General features: G+C 44.8%; 1 protein-coding gene across 1 annotated transcript in view; it reads right to left on the bottom strand.

Moving 5' to 3' along the window:
* Positions 1-9,103, bottom strand: part of LOC106807406 (short-chain dehydrogenase/reductase family 42E member 1-like) — a 46,223-nt gene extending 37,120 nt beyond the window's left edge. The window contains exon 1 of the mRNA XM_014809725.1: positions 9,032-9,103. The gene's annotated coding sequence lies outside the window, so the exon portion shown is untranslated. The remainder of the gene's footprint in view (positions 1-9,031) is intronic.
* Between the last annotated feature and the right edge of the window lie 113 nt (positions 9,104-9,216).

Here is a 9,216-nt window from a genome sequence, read left to right as displayed (position 1 = left end):
CTTGTTCAACGAGACAGTAGCTTCTTCCACCTTCCTCCCTTCTTCCACCAGCTTCTCCCTCTCCTCCTTCTCCACCAGCTTCTCCTTTCTCCCCCTCCTCCTCCACCAGCTTCCTTCTCCTCCTCCTTCGCCCCTTCCTCCCTCTCCCAGCTTCATTCCCCCTCCTACCTTCTCACCACCTTCTCCTTCTCCCCCTCTATCTCTCCCTTTCACGCCCGCTCCCCTTCCTCCCCTTTCCTCATGTGTTCACATAGCTTCTCCTCCCTCCTCCTCTCCACCGATCTCCTTCTTCCCCTTCCTTACTTGTTCACAGTAGCTCTCCCTTCCTCTTTTCACCACGCTTCTCCCTCTCCTCCTTCTCCACCACCTTCCCTTCTCCCTTCCTCTTTCTCACACGCAGCTTCTCCCTTCCTGCCTTTGCCTCATCTCACTCGATGCCCACAGCTTTCTCCGCCTCCTCCTCACCAGCTCCTTCTCCTGCCTCCTTCGCCCCGCTTCCTCCTTCTCCACCACCGGGTTCTCCCTTCCTCCCCTTCCTCTTTCTGCCACCAGCTTCTCCTTCTCCCCTTCCTCATTCGTCCACCAGCTTCTACCCCCTCCCCTTCTCCACCAGCTTCTCCACCTCCTTCTCCACCAGCTCTTCTCCCTCTCCTTCTTCTACCACAAGCTTCTCCTTTTCGCCCCTCCTCCTCCACTCCTTCCTTCTCCTCCTCCTTCATCCCTTCCTCCTTCTCGTCACCACCTTCTCACTTCCTCCCTTCCTCTTTCTCCCACCGAGCTTCTCCTTCTCGCCTCCTCATTCTTCCACCTCCTTCTCACAGCTTTCTCCCCCTCCCTTCCCAGCCAGCTTTTCTCCGCTCCTCCTTTCCGCCACCAAGCTTCTTCCCTTCTCCCTTCCTTATTGTTCACGTAAGCTTCTCCGCCTATCCTCCTTCTCCACCAGACCTTTCTCCCCTCCTCTTTCTTCACTAGCATCTCCCTTCTCCCCTTACCTTATTGTTCACTAGCTCTCGCCTCCCCTTCTCCACCCAGCCTTCTCCTTTCTTCCCTTTCCTCCTTTTCTCCACCAACACACGCTTCTCTCCTTTCTCCTCTCCCCTTTCCTCCTTTCCTCCCCAGCTTCTCGCTTTCTCCTCTCCTCCTCCACCAGCTGTTCTCCCTTTCTCCCCTCCTCCCTCCACCCAGCTTCTCCCTTCTCCCCTTCCTCCTCCACCAGCTTGCCCTTCTCCCCCTCCTCCCGCTTTCTTCTTCTCCATTCAGCTTCTCCCACCTCGCTCCTTCTCCACCGCCACCTTCTCCCTTCTCCCTTCCTCTCTCTCCACCACCTCTCCCTTCTCTCCTTCGCATCCTCCACCAGGCTTTCCCCTTCCTCATTCTCACTCAGCTTCTGGCCCCTCCTCCATTCTCCAAACCCCAGCTTCTCCCCTTCTCCCCCTCCTTCTCCTCCAGCCCCTTCTCCTCTTCCTCGCTCTCACACCAAGCTTCTCCACCTCCTCATTCTTCAATAGCTTCTCCCTAACTCACCTACTAGTACTACTACATCTAAACTTCCTCCCTCCCTCCCCCTCCCTTCCCCTCCCTACTGTAACCACTGCTCCTTCGCTACCCTGTACGCAAAGAACTACGAAGAGTACTGACGATGTTCCACTGATACCCGCCGAAACGGGCCGATAGCCCTGCGTAGCGCATCTGGCGTGGTGCGTTTGCAAGTTTAGTTTCCGACTAAACCTAATGTTTAACCGTACTACTACTAGTAACTACGGCTGTTAATTTAGTCTAGTGCCAATCATGGCTGTACTTTAGCCGCCAACACTCATAATACAGGAAGCTAACGTTTATCATAAGTATAAATTAATCAATTTATACCATTAAGAAATGAAACCGACGTACAATTTCCCTCAACAATCACGGCACTGCCGTCGCTTGTCCTGCCTCGCTCTGCTTCTTCAGTCTGTGAAATCATTGCCTGCCTTCGCACGACACGGCTCGCCCAATGCATATGGTGTTAAATGTTGTAATGTGCGGTAATCCTGCGATTTTGCTATGGATATTGCATGCTTGACGAGTATGGCCATAGGTATGGCATGTTTTTTGTTTCATAATTAGATTTTTTGTTTTATTTGTTGATTTTATCACCATAATATTCACGTAATTCGAATGCTTAGATTCACGGATCGAACTGCTTCGAATTTCAACGGATTTGAATGGCTTCGATTCACGGATCGAATGCTTCGTATTCACCTGATCGATGCTTTCGATTCACGACATCGACATGCTTCCATTCACGTGATCGAATGCTTCGATTCACGGATCGAATGCTTCGATTCACGGATCAAATGCTTTGATTCACAGATCAAATGCTTCGATTCACTGATCGAATAATGCGATTCACGGATCGAATGCATCGATTCACGGTCGAATAATGCGATTCAGAGTCACATGATTCGATTCGGTGCGTGCAGGAGGGATCTACATAGTACAAAAAATACCATTGTGGTTATTCGCACCGCGGTGAATTCGCAATGCACACGCAAGCGGAAGTTAACTGATAACCTTGACCACTGAGTTCTATCATAGAATGATTTTTTTATTTTATTTTATATTTTATACATGTTGAAAGGCCAAGGAGTGCCAATATTAAGCAGTTAAGATGTATGAGCAAGGGAGAAAATAGAGGAAGAGGAACGAGGTAGATTAGGGGAGAAGGTGGTACACGAGGAAGGAGAGAAGGTAGAGGACGAGGGAGAAGGTAGTGGGGAGGAGGAGGGGAGAATGGGTAGAGGTAGAAAAGGTAGAGGACGAAGGAAAAGGTAGTGGAGGAGGAGGGGGCGAAGGGGAAGAGGTAGAAAGGGGGACAAGAAGAAGGTAGAAAAAGGGTACAGGAAGGAGGTCGAGGAGGAGGGTAGAAGGTGGTCGAGGAGGAGGGTAGAAGGTGGTGGGTAGGAGGGGGAAGAGGTAGTGGAGGGAGGAGGTAGAGGAGGGGAGAATGTGGTGGAGGGGAGGGGGTGTTGGGAGATAGGAGAGAGAGGAGGTAGTGGAAGGGGAGAAGGTCGAAGATCGAGGGAGGATGTAGAGGATGGTAGGAGAAAACGGAGGAGGTAGAGAAGAGGGAGAAGGTAGAAGAGGGAGTAGGTAGAGGATGGTGGAAGAAGACGGAGGAGGTTGAGGAGGGGAGAAAGTGGTGGAGAAAGAGGGGGGAGGTAGAGGAGGGAGGAGGTAGAGGAGAGGGAAGAATGTGGTGGAGGAGGACGGGGAGTGGGTAGATAGGGGAGAGAGGAGGTAGAGGAGGAGGAGAAGGTAAAAGAGGGAGAAGGTGGAGGAGGTAGCGGAGAGTGGAAAAATGTGGAGGAAGTAGAGGAGGGAGAGAAGGTGGTGGAAAAGAAGGGGAGGAGGTGGTGGGGAAGGAGAAGGGGAAGATAGAGAGAGAGAGAGAGAGAGAGAGAGAGAGAGAGAGAGAGAGAGAGAGAGAGAGAGAGAGACAATAGCAGCTCCACATCGGAAGCTTGCCATTTGGGATGTACTAAAATAATTGGTACTTGTAACTAGACTTGTAGGTGTAATTTACAGTTACCTTGCTCACAGACATACCGGTACTGCGTGTGAAACAGCGCCCGCACTGAGGTTCATGCACATTGATTGAAACCACCAATCCTAGCACTCTTATATCCGGCACGCACTGGCAATTCTTCGGTCACAAAATAATCACGTACATTGAAAAATCGGTCATGTACTACCCACTGCAACTACTATTTTTGATCGTGTGCAACTAATCACTCGATGTAAAACGAGTTTGATACGAGTGATTGGTTGCAAGGGAATAAAGCTTGCAATCACTGTAAGTAGCACACAGGTCATTATCGGTCATGTGGCCAAAAACCGAAGTGGCCGAAAATCACCTGTGCACACCTTGCGAATATACTACACGCCACTGATGTATCATGACAAACATTTGTTTTAGAATTAATAGTTCGCATTCCAGTGCACGTGTACCGTTTCATAAACATCAGGAATTTGTTCAGTTCACGGTTAATTCCTCCAAGAGTATGTACGTACCTAAGATTGATCATAATAGTGATACTGCCGATCATGAACAAGTTTCATAGTTAATTTGGGAGAAAATTCTAAATTTTACATAAAATAGTTATAGATTAATTTTACATTTTAAATAAAACTGAATATTTTTTTTTTTTAATCAGTTCATTGTAAGGGTAGAAGCCAAAATTTAATTAACATTAATGCTTATCTAAACGTTAATACCAGTAGTAACCTGCTAAACTTGATCTAAAACTTCTTACATCCCATTTAAGTCCGGTAGCACTGACCACTAGTGGTCCTCACTTCACACTGCATAGTCCTAATGTTAATTAAATAAAGCTATACTATCTTTTTTTGAGCTTACCAGTGAAAGAGAGAGCGAAATATATATAACCACCAAAGATGAGTTACCGAGGATTGCACAAGCACACCACCGAGTCGTTGCTCGATCGGCTCGCCACGCTCTGGATGATTGCACGAGCGTGGCTATCGCTTATGTATGATACAGCGCAGCATCCCGGTGGATTTCCTACCCTCGCCAAACGCTCAGGCCACACAGGATGGCATTACGCTGTGCGCCTCAGAGTGGTATGTATCACAGACACATGCTGCGGAACCATGCCCCACCCCATAAGTCTGGCAGCTGACGTTCCTCAAAAATAGCTTGAGCCGTGATCCGTGTTAACAGCATATGTACATAGTCCACCGGGGCTGTGGTAGCGTAGGAGTGTACGGCTGCTGCAATGAAACCTTCCATCCTACACGGTTTGCGATATTGTTACATTTGCAAAACCTGAATATTTATACACAGTGACTGTTTGAAAATATAGCTATGTAGTGATAATGCGGTATTCATTTACACTGAGCACGACAACGTTCCGAGGAAAGCGGTACACTGCATCGTACGTGTGAACGTATTCGTTTATTTTTGTCTGGCACGTTTTGCACGTCTGGTGCATTTAGCATATTTCTTTGTCTGGCACTCTTATATTCATGAATGATGGAGCGTGAAATCGTAAAGGAAGCAGATCTCTTCCACATGAGTGTACGTTACATGAGAGCAATGTGTGTGTAACCAGGGAATGACGCAAAGAAGGAAACCCGATTCAACCGGTTTATTAGATGATTTTATCATGCAGTCTTGCAAGTCTGCAATCTTACGGCTAACAAGTGTTGTAAAATGGGGCCCTGAAATATTTCATCTTGGGAGTGGCCGGCCCTGCATTAACTGCCTGTACCTGGTATGCGGGGGTGGTACACTGGCATGTGTACAACCTCCAGCCATTCACAAATAGTCACCACACACTTCTTTCATCATCTATCCCATGTGTGTATTTCGAAATTCTGTGTAGTTACTACTTGATGATACATATCCTAGTAAAAACTACTCACAAGCCAGTGGTACGACTAAACGAATAAATAAATAATCAATTAACCAATAAATTAAAGGAGCAAACAAGACAACAGATAGTTAAATAAACAACTAAACAAAGACGTTTCCGTTAAATATCATAGTATTGGCAGGATAAGGACATGCACGACTTGCCTAGGTACAGACTATATTCCCAGCTGGGTTGACTGTGACACATAAAGAAAATCTCAGCAAAGTCGTTTAGTAGTTCCACGACAAGTCGTTGAACCTACAGTCTCATTTTAAAGTCATTCGAATAACGACCACTGGCAGTGACCCAGCAGTAGCTAACACAACCCCTCATTATATTTTGAACCATTAGCGTACTATGTACAGAACGAAGTTCAAGGAATGGCAGTCACAAAGACCTCAAGCCAACACTGGAATGATTACTAGTTTTAGGGTTTGTGCACCCAAGGCAAAACATTTTGCATGGCGTTTACAGTTACACGACTCACGATATCCATTACTGACGCAGATGGGGTCGTTGTCGTATCAGGTACTACATATATGTACCCGAGGTAGTTTTAGGTTGTTTAGTATTATGTTTATATTTTTATATAAGGTATGTTTACTTTAGGGTTAGGGTTAGGGTTAGGGTTAGGGTTAGGGTACACTTCTGTAGTACAAGTCTGGTACACTTTGTGTATACATATATGTACTTCGGGTACATATCTGTAGTACCTGATACGACAACGACCCCTTCAGCATTACTGACTGTGAGATTTTAGCTGAACACAATCGTTGTGCCTTGTATCGCCCAATCAGTGATTAGTCAACAAACTATTGCATGAAGAAAATTTTATTGCCTCATAGTCGGGATAGACTTTCAGTACTTTCATTCAAGGATACAATACAACAATAGCTAACTTTCTGGCACTTTACAGGAACATGGATTATTTTCTAGAAATGTCTTGACAGAGAAAATGTCACTTTAAAATTACAAGCTTTTCCAGATCAAGTATCCAGGACTTGTATGAACCCAGTATTTATTGACGGGAATCACACAAAAGTTCACAATCGGTTGTCATATGCCAAAAATAATCGATGTACGACAAACGACCAAACAAATATGACTATAAATTACTACCTAATTTATGATTACCTAATAAATATATATCAGAGCAAATATAATTTTCAACATTTTTAATGAGTGTCTGGTAATGCAAACAATTGGTAATGATTCTAAAAATCTGACTCAGAACAACAAACAGAGCTGTTTCTTTATATAAATGTCTGTTATTGACATTTCAGTTATTCAAAATATAATTTGCATTTTACATGGTGCTGGTATCATATAACATCTAGAGGTGGCCAGCCTATAACTGTAGCCTAGTGAAAGCTATAGTAAATAGACCTGAGGACACCCTGCATGATTAGGCCTATTCCTCCACTTGAAAATTTGCCTGTGATAACTTTTAGTGCAATATGAAATCAACAAGTGCCGTACTTGCCATATTTGCATTAATATCACATTGCTAGTATTGCACATTGCACACTGACTACGATCCTAATGACTGTTGATCCTAACCTGTTGATCCTGACAAATCATATTGAATGTATATATATAACCTAAAGGTATTTAAAATACATTGCATAAAACCATATTTGATTGCATTTCATCACTTGTGGTTCTGTAACAGAGGTACCCTATATGAAGGAATTTGATAAGGCATTTGGGGGGGGGGATCAGTTGGGCTTATTCTAATGGGAACCCATCAAAAATCGAATTTGATTCTTTTATTAAAATTCAGAGTAGAAGACCAGAACTAGCCCCATGCCCTGTTACAACCGTCACTACTGTTAAACTTGTCCCAATTTTCTCAATCACATCTCACTTCTACACCTGTAGCCAGTGTGAGCAGCATACGTCTACGATTTCAGATTTTAATAATCAGAGTGCGCAATTGAATTCACATACACCACCCACCCCCAACAGGAAAGATGGGTAACGCCTCGAAGAATAACCTATAAAAAAAAATTCCTGCCGCTCTTCATTCTGTAGCACTATGCTGGTACGTCACAGTAACTTGTGAGAGCAATGATTAGTAGTAGTACAGTTGTTTCCTGAGCTAAAAATTTCTCAAGTTGTAACACTGTAAACCTTTAAATTTTGACAATATTGAACTCTCACCCAGTCACCCCTCAACTATAATTTAGGTATAGCATGAAGAACTAGACAGAGGGCACTCACGGAGAGTGCATACCTCCGCGAGCATGTAACATGTATGTGCTCGCTGGTGGCGGCTGCTGACTGACTCGCCTGCTGCACTGCCTCGCCGCTCACTGGTGGCTGCTGCTGACTCGCCACTCGCTGACTCGACGCGCTATAGATCGCGCTGGCTGCCTCGCCGCTCACTGGTGGCTGCTGCTGACTCGCCACTCGCTGACTCGACGCGCTATAGATGTAGGGAAAATCACCCTTCCTGTAAGGGAACGAATGTGTTTTTACCTCCACGCAACGGAGTTGCGTGGAGGTAATGTGATGCCTCTTGTGTGATGTGTTCGTGTGTGTGTTCGTGTGTGTGTGTAGCCAGCAGCGAGCCAGCAGCGATCGATTCAGCACCAGCTCGCCTTAGGGCGTCGAGTCAGCAGCAGCTCGCTCGCTTGCGCGCAACAATCAATATTTCAGCGATTCTACTACTACAAGCTAGAACTACTAGAAACTGCAACTCCGTTGCGCGGAGGTAAAAACACATTCGTTCCCTTACAGGAAGGGTGATTTTCCCTACATCTATACTTGCCCAGGCTGGATTTGCCAAGTAGTCCATATTATCATACACTTACAAGTACAACATAAATGACCAGTGTCTAACAATGTAACACCGATCAAATTGACATATAAACACTGCATATTGAAGACTGTGAAGTGGAAAAGGTTTCTATTCAACAATTAATTATAGATAATTAGATGCAGGAAGATAATTCCACTATGGAATGACAGAAACTGATAGTACAACGAAACAGAATGCATACCGGAACGATCAGTCCCAGACGATGGAGTTCTCAACGAGTACAATGAAATGTTTTGATCACACAATTAAGTGGGATCTAATGGCAATTATCAAGTCGGCTTGATGTGATACTGATAGATAGTGGGGATCAATTCAAGGCTAGTTTTGGACCCGAAAATGAATTTTCGCATAGTGCTAAACTAATCCAGGATGCGAAAGGGCTAACTAGTGAACTATACCTGAACGTCCTAACTATACAGCTAGTTAGTTGATAGAATCAACCAAGTGGTGAAACACGCATGATGCGCAGTCTGCAGATTCAAACTGTAATGACTATCTTCAGACTTCAGACCACTGACCAGAGCGACGTACAGGAGACATGTGATGAAGACCTGGCAGAATACTGAATAGTACTATATTAATACTAGTATTAGTAGTAGTAGTACTACTACTAGTAATAGTAATACTATATTAATACTAGTATTAGTACTAATATTAATACTAGTATTAGACTACTACTAGTAACTACGGCCTGTTAATTTAGTCTAGTGCCAATCATGGTTGTACTTTAGCGCCAACGACTATAATACGGAAGCTAACGTTATCATAAGTATAATTAATCAATTTATACCTTAAGAAATGAACCGACGTACAATTCCTCACAACACGGCCACTGCCCTCGGCTTGTCTGCCTCGCTCTGCTTCTTCAGTCTGTGAAATCATTGTGCCTTCGCACGACCGGTCGCCCAATGTATATGGTGTAAAGGTTGTATGTGCGGTAACCTGCGATTTTGCTATGGATATTGCATGCTTGAC

This window comes from Priapulus caudatus, unplaced genomic scaffold, assembly GCF_000485595.1.
Source record: "Priapulus caudatus unplaced genomic scaffold, Priapulus_caudatus-5.0.1 Scaffold212, whole genome shotgun sequence".
In the NCBI taxonomy this organism is placed as follows: Eukaryota; Metazoa; Priapulida; class Priapulimorpha; order Priapulimorphida; family Priapulidae; genus Priapulus; species Priapulus caudatus.
This window is presented reverse-complemented; position numbering and strand designations above follow the sequence as displayed.